This window comes from Condylura cristata, unplaced genomic scaffold (genome assembly GCF_000260355.1).
Source record: "Condylura cristata isolate star-nosed mole 26May11 unplaced genomic scaffold, ConCri1.0 scaffold00009, whole genome shotgun sequence".
NCBI lineage: Eukaryota > Metazoa > Chordata > Mammalia > Eulipotyphla > Talpidae > Condylura > Condylura cristata.
The window spans coordinates 57,909,185-57,923,768 of NW_004567110.1; the positions used below are offsets into that span (position 1 = coordinate 57,909,185).

At 34.9% G+C, this 14,584-nt stretch overlaps 1 protein-coding gene across 1 annotated transcript in view; it reads left to right on the top strand.

The window, feature by feature from the left end:
* Positions 1–965: 965 nt before the first annotated feature.
* LYPLA1 (lysophospholipase I) overlaps positions 966–14,584 on the top strand; it is a 27,751-nt gene continuing 14,132 nt past the window's right edge. Inside the window, exon 1 of the mRNA XM_012723017.1 lies at positions 966–972. The gene's annotated coding sequence lies outside the window, so the exon portion shown is untranslated. The remainder of the gene's footprint in view (positions 973–14,584) is intronic.

Consider the following 14,584-nt stretch of genomic DNA (forward strand, 5'->3'; position numbering starts at 1 on the left):
GTCGCAGGCCGTTGGGCCACCCGAGGGTGGGACGCTGCGCCCGGTCTGGGTGGGCTGCGGTGAAGCGGGGTGTCGGCGCGGCCGGTGCGGGATCGCGGCGGGGTCTCGGCCAGAGGGGCAGGGCGCGATCCCCACCCAACGCCCAGAGCCTCTGCATTGCGGAGCGGCTGCGGCCGCGGACCCCAGGGACCCGCTGTAACCCTGGCCTGCCAGGTCACAGCGTCCGTGGAGACACTCCCTGACTCCAGAGGCCCTAGTAGCATGTTTTTGTCTTATGAATGGAAGTCCGCAAGAAAATCACTTTATTTTCTTGTCTTGCACTCCTGTCCTCAGTTCAAGCGTTTTGAATATTTAATGTCTATAAGATCAGGGATGCCATTTTTGCCGGAAACTTGGGTATGTACATCTCAAACTTATTTTTGCCCGCGAAAACTCCTTTTTGTAGCGGGATGTGCAGTATTTTTGCGATTTTCATGGTTTATCTAATGTCTGTAAGCCACAACTGAATGCTCTGGCTAGAACAGCTATGTCCTCTACTATTCTGATTTGTGTACCACATAGAATTCTTGGTTGTATTGGGATCTTTGCTGTATTGTTATTGGCCCCAGGTTTGATTTTGGCTTAATGCTATTTTCTAATCCAAGGATGTTTGTGTTCAGTGTATATGCAATGTTCGCGTTTTGGCTTGAAAGAGACACACTTTCTTAAGAATGTGATCTTTTGCCACTTAATGTCTAACTGGGACTTCAAGTGCTAAAACCCCACGTTAGTTATCTTAGGAACTACAAGGAGAGTAGTTTTGCCATTAAAAAGAGGTCTGTAGAGGTTAATTTGAAGGTAGTGTTGTGTAATTCTGATATCTACTTTGGCAAAAATACAAGTTTGACAATTCTGAGTGGGTTTATTCAGGGACCTTTTCTTAATTTTTCTTCTCTTACAGGTGATTTTCCTTCATGGACTGGGAGATACAGGGTAAGTAGTGTGTTTAGTTACAGTACTGAAAAGGGGGTGCAACTCTACATAAGTGATCAAAAGTTTAATATTTAAGAATGCTTGTACTGCATAAGACATGGTGCTAGTAGTATTTCTTAAAAATCCAGAAATAAGGTAGTCTTTTCCGTTTTTGAAAATGCTCAAATTTCTCTCAATCATCATGAATTTTATCCATTTTCAACTCCTGTTTCGGTACATTAAAATTGGAAACTTTTTGTATTGCTCTGAGTACTGGATACAAGAGACAGGTGGAATGTTTGTGGGACAATGTGCAATCGAGCTTTCCAAAGGAATTAAAATTTCAGGACAGGTGTGGAAGAATTAGTTGATGTTAGTAAAGGGAATGATCTCAGTGTTATTAAATAATACAGTACCACTGTACTTGAGATTAGCTGTTCCCTTAAGAGAAAAAATCAGTTGAAGGGAAGGGGAGGCCACTAACAGATTTATTTGGAGGTTTATCATTTTGTTGTGCTAACTTAAAATACATGGATTTATCTTTCACATAGTATTTTTAGATAAAATGTAAACATTCTTATAAAATTGCAGATTTGGGAGGAAACAAAGTAAATTATAGTCAAGAAATTATTAAATCTTTACAAGTAGGTGTTAGTTTATATTCTCATTCTTCAAAGTAATACCTTATATTTCTTGATACTAAGTAGAGGTACATGACACATACCAAGTATGAAATTGGAAAATGTTCTAGAACTATGACAATCAAGTAATTATGAAAATGACATGTCTATTTTACTAGTTGTATATTTTGCTAGAAAGCTTTAGGAACTCTATAAGCACACCCCCTTTGCTGGGAGGAACTTGCTATTCTTCAACTTTCCTGATGAAGAGAGGTAGGCCTAGAGAATGAGTTGAGTTCAAGCTAATAAAGCTTTAGTGTAGGAAGCTTATTTGTGAACCCAACTTAGACAGATACCATACGCCATACACTGAAACTAAGAGCAAAATTGTGAATGAAATGACCAATGTGAAATTTAAAATATTAAGCATTTCCATGACATTTTGACTGAGAGAAGTTTATATCAAGAACTAATCTTCAATTCTGAAAATACTTTCTGGAAGAGCACTAAAGAAAAGTGACTCTAATGCCATAAATACATGATAAAATTCAGAACCAATCATTATAAAAATGGCAATTTAATGTTGGAAAACTAGTTAAAGTACATTTGACAGGTTACTTTGAAGGATGATGGAGAATTAAAATAGACAGCTTCTGCATTTTCTTGTTAAAGTTCTCTTTTGCAGAACCAGCCAAGGTGTGCTTTGTGGTCTTGCAGTCAGTGTCTTTTAGATTGCTCATGAAAAAAATGTTTTGTGCTTTACTAATATTGGGAAACCCTGTAAATTCCACCTTTTCTTAGTTTTAATGTCATTTCCTTCACAACTTTACATTTCTGGTTACAGTATGGTTACACTTAATACTACATGTGTATTTATTATGATGACAGTTATTTTTTTAACTTCATTAAAAGCTTTTTTCCAATGGTGCTTCTCAGATTTTATCTTAGTGTCTGGGAAATAATATGACATATTTTAGTCTTGAAGAATTATAGCATGTCTAAAACTCTGAAAAGTTATGCTGTAAGATAACAGATCTGACCACCACAACATTCTTGTCCCTAATATGTACAATAAATGTGAAACTCATATTTAAAGAATTAAATCCCTTTTAAGCCATATTGTATGAGATCACAGTTTTTTCAAAATAAAAATAATTTATGTTTATGAAAATGTTACATTTGTTTTGTAAAAACTTTAAGAGGCAAATATAATTGTGAAGAGACTAAAAAAACTGGTTGAACTCCTACTTCCCAGATATACCTATTTCTTATAGCATGTTAAGAAATTATTCTATTTGAAATGTTCTCAAATTCAGAGAATTGTATGAATAGTACAGATTCCGCAATACTTTTTACCCAGATTTACTTAGCTCTCTGCTAATTGAATGTGTTGCTGTATTTGCTAAACAATTTTGGGTAAGTTGCAGGTTATCATAATTCCTTATTTCTACATACTGTCATATTTCTTCCTAAGTACAAGAGAATTTTTTTTATAAACACATACCTACTATGAAATTCAGGAATGTAGCATGTACTTGACGTTATCTAATATACTATATAGGTTGTCCCAGTGTTCTTAGTAATCATCCCCTCCTGCGCCTTCCTCATCTCCTCCAGTCCAGTTCCCAGTTACACATTGAACTTAGCTGTTAAATCACTATTTTTTTTCTAATCTGGAAGAGTTCCTTATTTAACTTTTCTTTATGTTCTGACATCTTTGCAGAGATCTGAAGTACCCCAATGTAGGTTTATTTGACATTTCCTCATGATTAGATTCAGTTTGTGCATTTTTAATAAGTACTATATAGCTGATATGTCTTACTCATTGTATCACATTAGGAAAAATGATACCCTTTGTCCTAAATTGGTACTAACTTGGTTCACTTAAGGCATTATCTTACAGTTGTTTATCCTTTGACTTTAACAAGCTACTTGGGTAATATTTTGAGACTTTGAAACATGCACATCAAACACATCATCCATTGATATTTCTTGATTACTGTGATGTGGTTTTCTGTTATTCCTTTTATTAGTTTGTTTCTCCCTATTAGTGCGAACTCAGACTTACTTAGTGGTTATATTCTATCATTATTTAAAAAAATTTAAGCCTTTTGAAAATAACTTCAAATTTGCTTAAAAGTTACAAAAATATTACTTTAAACTTTATATTCTTGACTCAGTTATTCAGAGTGTGTTATTACTACCCACCCAATTATTAATATTTGATAATTAGGTATGGGCATTATTACAGTTTCATTGCTGTAATAATTTGTTAATAAAGGTCACTCCTACATAAACACAGTATAAAGCCATTTATTAAGAAGTTAATGTTGATCCACACTACCATTATGTCTACTAACCCCATTCACATTTCTTTGGTTTGACACAATAATGTCCTTCATGGGTCCAGGATCCAAATCTATAATTATGTAATGCACGTAGTTATCTCATCTCTTTAGTTTCCTTCAGCCTTAAATAGTCTCCTTTTATGACTGATGTAGACCTATTACTTTTTGTTGATTGCCCTTCAGTTTGGATTTATACTATATGTTCTTCTGTATGAAACCTTTTTGGCAGGAACACCACAGTGGTGTTACTGTGCTTATTATCTCCATCTATAATGTAAGGCATTGTATGTTGATTTTGGTCTTTTGCTAGTGATGCTACATTTTATCACCAAGTTAAGATAGTGTCTTTAGGTTCTTCATACAAAATAAATAAGTATACTGTACTTCAAAATATTTTACAATATTTTCAATATGGTGAACATACCTATTTCTGACCACATTTTCACCATTGAATATAACATCCATAAATGAGTTTTATCTGAATCTTGGTGTGATAGTTGCCAAACAGTGATCTTTTAAAGAATTCATTCTAGATTTACTTACTGACAGGCTATGGTAAAGTTTAATTTTCCCTTTTTCTCGTGTTCATTATGTATGCATGTATTCATTTTAAAATTTTAATATATTCTTAATCTCCTTTTTTAACTGAGGGTTAGTATGTTCTCAAGTCAGTCATTATTTTGATGCACAAATCATCCTAAACTTGATCATTGCAAGCCAAGTGGATTAATTCTTAGGTCCTCATTATTCCTTGAGTACTTCCTTGTTTTCTGGTACAAGATATTGTCCATGATCATTGTCAATTTTTTCTTCTTCAGTCATGGACTTAGCCAGTTTTCCACAAGCCCTGACTCTACAGGTGTTTATTAGGAACCAAGATTTAAATGCTGTATGTGCTCATTACCAATGCCATTACTTCTAGAACCTTTCATTGGGCATAGTTGGGAATATATTGACATATATATGTGTACACAAATCTCTTTATCCATTTTTATATATCTTAAAAATCTTGGACTGATCCTCCAATTCCAAGTGTCTCAGCCCATTGCTAGGCATATGTTTGAACACCCCTTCCAACCCCTAACACCAAGTCAAATGTGACAACAAAAAGCTCAGTTTCCAGTTGAGGGGAACAGGGAAGGAGAAAAGGTGAAGTAGAAACGCGCCTCCTCATACATGCCAGGAGTTAGTAATTTGTATTGATTAGTTTATTTAAGATTTTTTTCTAGGTTAAGGAGATTGTAAAAGCTTAGAAGAAAAAGTTTCAAGGAGCAAGTAGTTACGTAGGTCTGATCTTACTAAGAAAATCAAACAAGAAGATTGAAAAATAATACTGAATTGGTATAATGGATATATTTTCTGACCTTTTGTTTGCAAGTTTTTCAGTGATCAAGAACTATTAGAATTATAGAATTGAGGATTATTTAAATCTTCAATATTGTAATATGGTAATTAAATATTACCAGGGTTAGAAAATGTAATAACTCTAAGTGAAATGGGAATTATGGAAGGATATAAGGATAGCTCACTAGCTTATAAACTTCATGTAGGTTAATTGTTTTTTAAAAATGTCATTAAGATATAAGTTGCATAGTTATACATACTGAGAGTAGGGATTTTTTTTTAACTAAATACTCTATGTCCAGATGTGTAGTAACACTATGTTGCATAAGTGAATGAATGAATGAGGAATTAAGGTAAAGGCATATAATTATCAGTCATCGTGTTACTTCACTAAGGTTGTTCTAAAAAATAACTGCAAACCAGATGACTTAAAGCTCCAGAAATTTATTCATTTATTCTCACAGTTCAAGAGGCTGAACGTCCAAAATTAAAGTGTCATTTGACCTACATGTACTCTTCTGAAGGCAATATGGAAAAATTCTTTTTGCCTCCTTCAAAGATGCAAATAGTTTGCACTTCTTGATTTGCCTTGCAATGCTTTTTCTGCTGTTTATGTCTACTCCAGTAGTCTTGTTTAAGTCCTTAACAAATTATATTTGCAAAGAACCTATTCCCAAATAAGGTCACATTGTGAAGTTCCAGGTATACATGAATTTCAGGGGGATACTATTTAGCCATCTACAGGAAGGTTATTATTCTTACTGCTTTTTTTTTTAACTTTATAATTGCTCAAATAGCTTGTTTCTATATATTTGCTCAATTTTCTCTGCTGAAATACTTTCTTGTTAGCCAAAAGTGGACCATCCCAGCTTTATATCAGCCCTAGTTTTACTATTTTTAGTTAAGAATCCAGCTTACCTTGGGTCTTTCTGCTTTTGACCAGTTAGTTGGTAAGTCTCTGATCAAAGTATGTATAAGGAAGATTCCATAACGATGTTGTGCTACTGGGAGGGTGATGGGGATAGTGTTTCTTATGCAAATCTAGAGAGAATCTTTGAGTTTTTATTTTTACACCATATTACTATGTCATAGTGAATGTAATGGAAATTTTTGGTGCTCTAAAATTCACTTTTTGGACTGATAAATCTTTGCATGTTTGTGTTTTGTTTCCTTTTGTTTTCTAATAGTAGAATGAAATATATTCTGATAAACCTAGATTTCTGTGTATAAGATTCTAGACAGTTGAAGGCTTGTGTAGAGTTCTTAAATCTCTTGGTATTTTTATTTACTTTGAAAATAAAGGGCCAGAGGACCCTCCATGGCGGCACAGCAGGTTAAAGCACAGCACCATGAAATTTTCTGCAGCCACTGCAACATGAGTTCAATCCCCAGCCAGAGAGGTGACCCTCAAGGCATGGTAGACCTCTCCTGACCTGCCTGCTGCTCCCCTTAGCAGTGTGTTTCAGTACATCTACCTGTTCTGTTCCCCACTATGTCTCTGGTAAATCTTCTCACCTTCCTCCCACCTCATCCTGTATCCCAGTTCTTGTATGCATAAGTAAATAAATCTTTAAAAAGAAAAAAAAGGGCTAGAAATTTGTTGGCTCTACTTTTGTACAGTACGATTAAATTTGAAATCATTTAGTACAGCCATGAATAGTGAAATTGAGGGCTAGAGGGGCACTTATTTTTGTACTTCATGCTTTCAAATCAGTTGAAAGGATTTGTTAATCATTTCAGTTAATTAATTGTTGGACCCAGTTGCTAGAATTTCAGATTTGGTAAATCTGAGATGGAGCCCAGGAATCTGCATTTCCTACAAGATTCCAGATGGTGCTGCTATTCTTTGTCTGAGGATCACAATTTGGAAAACTACTTAACTAAATGAAGTAAGGTCACGTTCTAGAAGAAGCAGCAGAGTTGGAGTAAGAATCCAAAATCATATTCCTTTTCTCTTGCAAGTTTTTTCAGTATTTTACACTCAAACATACTAAAATTTGAATGATACAGAAATTGGCATGGATACAGAAATTGGCATGGCCCCTGCACAAGGATGCAAATTCATGAAGTATGCCTTATTTTTAGATAACCTATAAAAGAAACATGATCAGGTTTACATCTGACTTGTCTGAAGAAACACTATGGGCAAGGGAAGAGTGGAATGATGTTGATCAAAATAGTTAAAGAATTAAAAACGGACAGCTGAGAATATTCTGAAAGACTTGCCTTCAAATATAGAGAAATAAGCCCTCCTTAGACAGAGGCAGAAGGAATTTACAAAGACTATAACTACCCCTCCAAGAAATAATCAAAGGAACTCTTGGGTCTAAATTTAACAGAATGTACACATAGAACTGAAAAGAAAGAACCCCCAAAATTAAGGACAAAATGACAATAGCAGACTTTTATATATAATCACTCTAAATGTAAATAGACTGAGCTCACCAATTAAAAAGCACAGAATGATTGTATTGGGGGAAAAAATCCAACTTTTTATTGTCTTCAGGAAACATAGCTGAGTTCCAAAGATCAATAAACTCAGAGTCAGCAATGGAAAAACAGTCCTACAAGCAAATGGAACCCAAAGGAAAGCAGGGACGGCCACAATAATATCAGAAAAAGTAGATTTGCAGCTAAAAAATGATAGGGATGAATGCTGTATATTAAGGGAACAATACATAAAAAAGACAAAATATTCAACAATGTATGCTCACCAAACAAAGGAGCAAAAAAGTATGTAAGGCAATTATTATTAAATCTAAAAACAGATATCAGAAAGAGCACATTTTTCAGTGCATATTTCAGCGAGATGACAAATAAGAATACAATAGCCTTAATGGACTTAGTAGACATGTATAGAGCACAGTGCCCACAAAAAGCTGAATATACATTCTTAAGTACATGAGGCACATTCTTCATGATTGACTGCAAGTTTGGGCACAAGTGTTAAATTCATGAAGATTAAAGACTTCAAGAATCTCCTGTCACAATGGTAATCATACTGGAGATCAACCACCAAAAAAAAGGCAGGAAAAACCTCTGATATATGGGGCTGAGCAACACAGCACTGAGTGACTTTTAGGTTAATGAAGAAATCAAAGAAGATAAAAAAAAAAAATACCTTTGAGACCAGGCCCTCCCTGGTGGTGCAATGGGTTAAACCGCTGTACTACAAAGCTAAATGCAGCCACTTCATCATGAGTTCAATCCCTGGGCAGGGAGGTGACCTATGTGGCACAGCAGACCTCTCCTGTCTTGCCTGCTGCTCCCCTAAGCAGTTTACCTTGTCTCTGCCTGTTCTGCTCCCCACTCTGTCTCTGATGAATCCTCTCACCATGCCTGTACCCCAGTAATGTATGCATAAATAAGTAAATCTTAAAAAAAAAACACAAAAAACCTTGAGACCAATGATAATGAAGATACAATCTTCCAGAAATTAGGGATACAGCAAAAGAATTGTTAAGAGGGAAGTATAGAGCAGTACAGGCCTCATCAAGATACAAGAAAGCGCTCAAATAAATAATCTTATTTCTCAGCTAGAGGAATTAGAAAAAGAAAAACAAAACCAAAAGCCAGTAGAAAGGAGGAAATGGTGAAAATCAAGAAAGAGTCATGAAATTAAAGAAAGTCCAAACTATTAAGAAACCAAAAGCTGGGTCTTTGAAAAAAACAAAATAGACAAACCTGTAGTTATGCTCACAGTGAGAAGGAAAGGAGAAAACTCAAATAAGGTCAGAAACAAAGAGGAGAAATTACAACAAACATCTCAAATTCATTAGTGATCACTATGAACATTTGTAAGCTAATAAATTGAATGACCTTGAGAAGATGTACAAGTTCTTAGAAACAAAACCATCCAAAAACTGAACAGGGAAGAAATAGAAAATTTGAACAGACCAATTACAAGCAACGAAATTGAAAGTAATACAAAATCCCCCAAAACAGCCTAGGGACAGTTTCATGTGTTCTAACAAACCTTCAAGTATGAGCTAATACCTATCATTCTCAAAATCTTCCTAAAAAATTTAGTACGAGGGAATACCTCCAAACTCTTCATAAGGTTAACATTACTGTACAGGTCAAGGGCAGTGTACACACACACACACACACACACACAAGGGCATTGTATACACACACACACACACACCAATTTCCCTAAGGGACATAGATGAATTCCACAACAGAATCTTGACAAATTGAATTCAATCATTCATTAAAAGGATTATACACCATAACCAATTAGGATTTATTCCATAGACACAAGATGGTTCAACATCTGAAAAGCTAACATCCACATTAGCCAGCCATAGATGGTCAAAATTTTATTCTATGTATGTTTTCAGGAACATAATTGATCCTATTCCCTTTTTGATTCTAATTGGAAAATGTATTTTAAAATTGTTATTTTTAGTGACTGCATTCTTAAAGCGATAATTAGTTGACTAGCTTCTTTAATTTCCCTTAATATTCACGCAAATCTTGAAGTAGAAAATACAGTGATAATACAATTAGGAAATGAAGACTTTGAAACAGTAAAATTAAAATCAGTATTGGTACCCACCATGGAAAGAACATTTTATGATGTAACTATAATGCAAAAGTATATGATACCTTTTGTGTGGGTAGTAGATAGTTTTACTATTTTAAATGCTGCTTTTAAAGTACCCTGTTGAAAGTTATCTAGTGTGGCAAAGACTGTAGTTAAATGTCTTGTCTCGTCCAGCATCAGAGAGTGGCATCCCATGTGCCAGGTATTATTGCTGCATACTATTGTTTATTATAACATATTAAAGCACAAGTATACTATTTGCAAAGCTAGCTATATGCCTAACTATTGACAATATTGGACAAAATTTAGAGGTTATTAAACCATAAATACATTGAATAATATGTCATTATCAAGTGAAAGCTTACAAAAAAGTGTTTTTGTTTAAATGAAAAATCCACTAAATTTTAAAAAAGATTTATTTATGCTTACAAAACTGGGGTATAGGCCAAAGGTACAGGGGGCATTGAGAAGACTTACCAGAGACAGAGTGGATTGGGGGTGCAGTGGAGCTTGACTGGCATCGGTTGCCTGTGTTGGTTGCCTTCCTCAGCAACCAGATGCAGTGGACTGCACATTAGTGTGAGATAGATGACTGTGGCATCGGGCAAGTTTGAATGTACTGATGGGATTTTAGTTTTGAAACTGATAGGGTTTTGTAAACACAACTTTCAGGTTTGAACTTATGCTGCTGCTACCAGTTTTAAAAAAGACCAATCTAGTTTGAAAGGTGGGCACCCTGAAGGGGATTTAATCTGCAGCTGCAGATGGCTTTAGATACACACTCATCTAGACTCTCACTTAGGAAGACCTTCATCGAGACCATTGGAAACTTTGCTTCAGGGATGCAAATCTCTGAGACCTTCAAAACCTTCTCTGCTTCAAATGGCCACCTGACCACCTAATTGCTAGACTGATTTTCTTACCTCTGGCGCTGCACATTACCACCTGATTGGTACTGTTGCCTGTGTCTTGTGTCTCTGAAAGAACAGTTATCTTATCTTCTGGTTCCACTTTGAAAGAGTTATCTGCTATTGACCTGTGCCCAGCATCTCTAAAGAGATGTAACACCAACCCTCAATCTAACCACCTGCTGACCAGTGCTGACTGGCATCGGTTGCCTACGTTCGGTTGCCTATAAGAACTTTCCACTGTTTCTGATTCTCCAGCATCGCTGCTCCTGCCTCCAGTATGTCTATTATGCCTCCTAAGGCTGTTGTCTCCAACACTGTCTGGTCTGACCTGCTGTGGCAGGTAGCTTGGCCTTAAGATTGCTATTTGAGCAACTTTTGGTTTAAACCACTGGACATTACAGCCATTTGTGGCCTTACAAGTCCATTCTGTTTTCCCAATTGCCCTTTGTTAATAAATACTTGTTGCACTCTGAGCCTGAGTTGTATCTTGTAGTTGTCAGTGCATGGGTGAGAAACTATGTACTTCCTCCAACTTTGCATGGTTTCACCAACATTATATGAAAATTCTTATTTTCCCCCAACTTTGTTAACACTTGTTATTTTCCAATTTTTTTTTCTTTTTATTACAACTACCATGGTGGGTGTGAAATGGTATACATTGTGGTTTTGTTTGCAGTAACCTAGTGACAGTAATGTTGAGCATTATTTCATGAACTCAGTCATTTGTATGAATTTGGAGAAATGTCCTTTGCCGTTTTTAATTGGAGTGTTTAATTGTGAAATTTACATAACGATGCATTTTAATGTGAACTACTAACTGACATTAAATACATTCACCATGTTGTGCAGGCATCACTTCCAGAATGAGAGCATATGGAGTACATTCCATACTCATCTGTAATTACTCCCAATTGCCCTTTTTCCTCACCTTGTGGTGGGTAAGCTTTAATTTGCTTTCTCTCTCCACAGGCTGACTATTCTAGACTTTTCATAAAAATGGAATGATGTCACCTGTTTCACTTGACCTGTTGTTTTTGAGATTCATCCATTTAGAGTATGAATGTTTCATTCATTTCCTTGACTAAATAATAATGTATTGCATTTATATACCAGCATTTTTCTAGTCCTTCGTCCACTGATGGACATTGGGTTGTTTCCACCTCTTAGCTTTTGTGAAAAGTGTCACTATAGATTTTACATACGTGTATTTATTTGAGTGCCTGCTATTAGCCCTCTAGAAATGAAACTGCTGGATTATTTTTGAGGTACTACTAAATGTTGTTAACAGCAAACCCTTTACATTCTGAACAACTGTTTATTGATTCTATTTTTTCCACATCCTTGCCAAGCCTTGTAATTTTGTAATTTAAAAAAAGAAAAAAACTATTATAGTTACTGTAGTGGGTATGGAGCAATATGTCATTGTGGTTTGAATTTGTTGTTTCCCTAATACTTAATCATGAGCGTCTTTATTGTCATTTTGTATATCTTAGGACAAATGTCTTTTCAAACCCTTTACTTATTTATAAAGTAGGCTGCCTTTGAATTATAAGAATGCTTTATATTTTATGGATAGTAGACTCTTATTAGATATGACTTGCAAATATTTCTTACATTCTGTAGATTATCTTTTCACTTTTTTTTAAAAGATGTATTAAATTATGCATACAAGAGCTGGGGTGTAGGCCAGAGGTGGGAGGAATGAGAAGATTCATCAGAGACAGAGTAGAGAGCAGAATAGGCAGATGTACTACTGCGGGAGCAGTGGGTGAGATAGGAGAGTTATGCTGCACAATGTGGGTCACCCCCCTGGCCAGGAATTGAACTTGTGCTACAGTGGCTGCAGATAGCTTCATAGTGCTGAGAATTAAACCCTTGTGCCATTAAGGAGATTCTTTTCACTTTTGAGTAGTATCATGGACACTATACTATTTGGTGATGTCCAACTTTTTCTTTGTTGCTTGTATGTTTGGTATCAGATATAAGAAATTATTGCCAAGTCCAAAATCATATCGATTTTCATGTTTTCTTTAGGAGTTTTATAATTTTATCTCTTGCATATATTGGTTTTTAGTAATTTCAAATTAGTTTTTATATGTGGTATGGAGTTGGGATCCAGTTTCATACTATTGTGTGTAGATATCCACTTGTCCTAACTATTTTGGTTGAAAGAATGTTCCTTACCTAATGATTTGTTTTGTTAAGCCTTTTCAGAAATTAATTTACCGTAAATGAATGTGTGGGTTTATTTCTATATTCTGAAATCTATTCCATTGATTTGTAGTCTTCTCTTATTTCATCACCCCACTTTTATTATTGCTTTGTAGTACCTTTTGATATTGGGAAATATGAGTTTTCCAACTTTTTCTTTTGAAGATTATTTTGGCTATTCTGGGTCTCTTGATTGTCCACATGAGTTTTAAAATTGGCTTATCACTTTCTTCTCAGAAATTGCAGTCATTGTAGATCAATTTGAGAGTACAGTAATCTGAAGTCTTCATGGCAGTCCATTTATCTGTATCATTCATTTCTTACAATGGGTTATATAGATTTTAGAGTAGTCTCACACATACATGCAAGACATATACACAAATTCATATATAAACATGCATCCCCAAATATGCAACTAGAATAGTGTTTGGCTTATTGTTAGTGTTACATAAATGTTGTATTAACATTTTAATATTACTTATGTTCTTAGCACTTTAGGGAAAGTAGGCTAGAGAAATGGCTAACAGAAAAGCAAACACAACAAAGGTTTAAAGTTTTTCTTTTTTTATGCCTCCCCTAAACGAGGCAGAATGTAAAAAGTTCTAGTTATGGTATCAAGTATAAACAAACAAGAAATTACATGTATAGAGTGTGGTCACATTTGTGTAAAATCTATTTCTTAATTCATGTGCTTGAAAAAAGGGAAAGGAAATTCAAGAGATTAACTATTTCTATCTGGCTAGAAGAATTATGATGATTGACTTTTTTCAGTTTTTCTAATTTTGTATTTTGAACATAAATTAGAAAGAATATTAATTAAAAAATTTTAATCGAGTAGTAAGCATGTAGAGCTACAGGCAGTTGACTTACTTTATCCCTGAAGTTTTTTCTTTATATAAAATGTGAATTTTATTAATTATGTTGTCTACTTAGTTAGTCATATTGTTATAGAGATACAAAGAAGTTTATCTGTATTTTGCAAATTATAAAACCCTGTAAAATATATGAAATACATTGCTCTTTAGAAATCATGAGACAGTATCTTTATCCATAGTTATAGCTTAGATAATAATGCCTTTGGCTTGTTTTGGGATAATGGTTTATTTTTAAATTTCATTTAATTTTTGAATCGTATAGAATATCTCCCTTCAGTTGTGGTCACTGTAGTTCTCCCACTACCAAAGCACCCATAGTCCATTACTGTATTCCCTTGTTCTCTCCCCAACTTTTCCCCCTCCCACCTTTCCTCACACCCCTAGGATGCCTCCTATCTTATGATCAGCTTGTTTTTTCTTTATGTAACCCTTTCATTTTTCTGTATTCTACATATAAGTGAAACCATCTAATAGCTTTCTTTTTCCTTCTGACTTATTTCCCTTAGCATTAACCCTTCCAGCTCTGTCCATTTGTGTGGGCACAAATGGAAGTTTATGTTTTTTGATTGCTGAGTAGTATTCCATTGTGCATATATACCACATCATCTTGATCCACCCATATATTTTGAAACATTTAGGTTTTTTCCATATATCATGGAAACTATTATAAATAGTGCTACAGTAAACGGCAGTGGTTTTAATACATTGGCGTTCTATACTCAAGATATTTTGAGAAGTACCATTAATGCTCAATTTTTTAATTTAATTTTTTTTT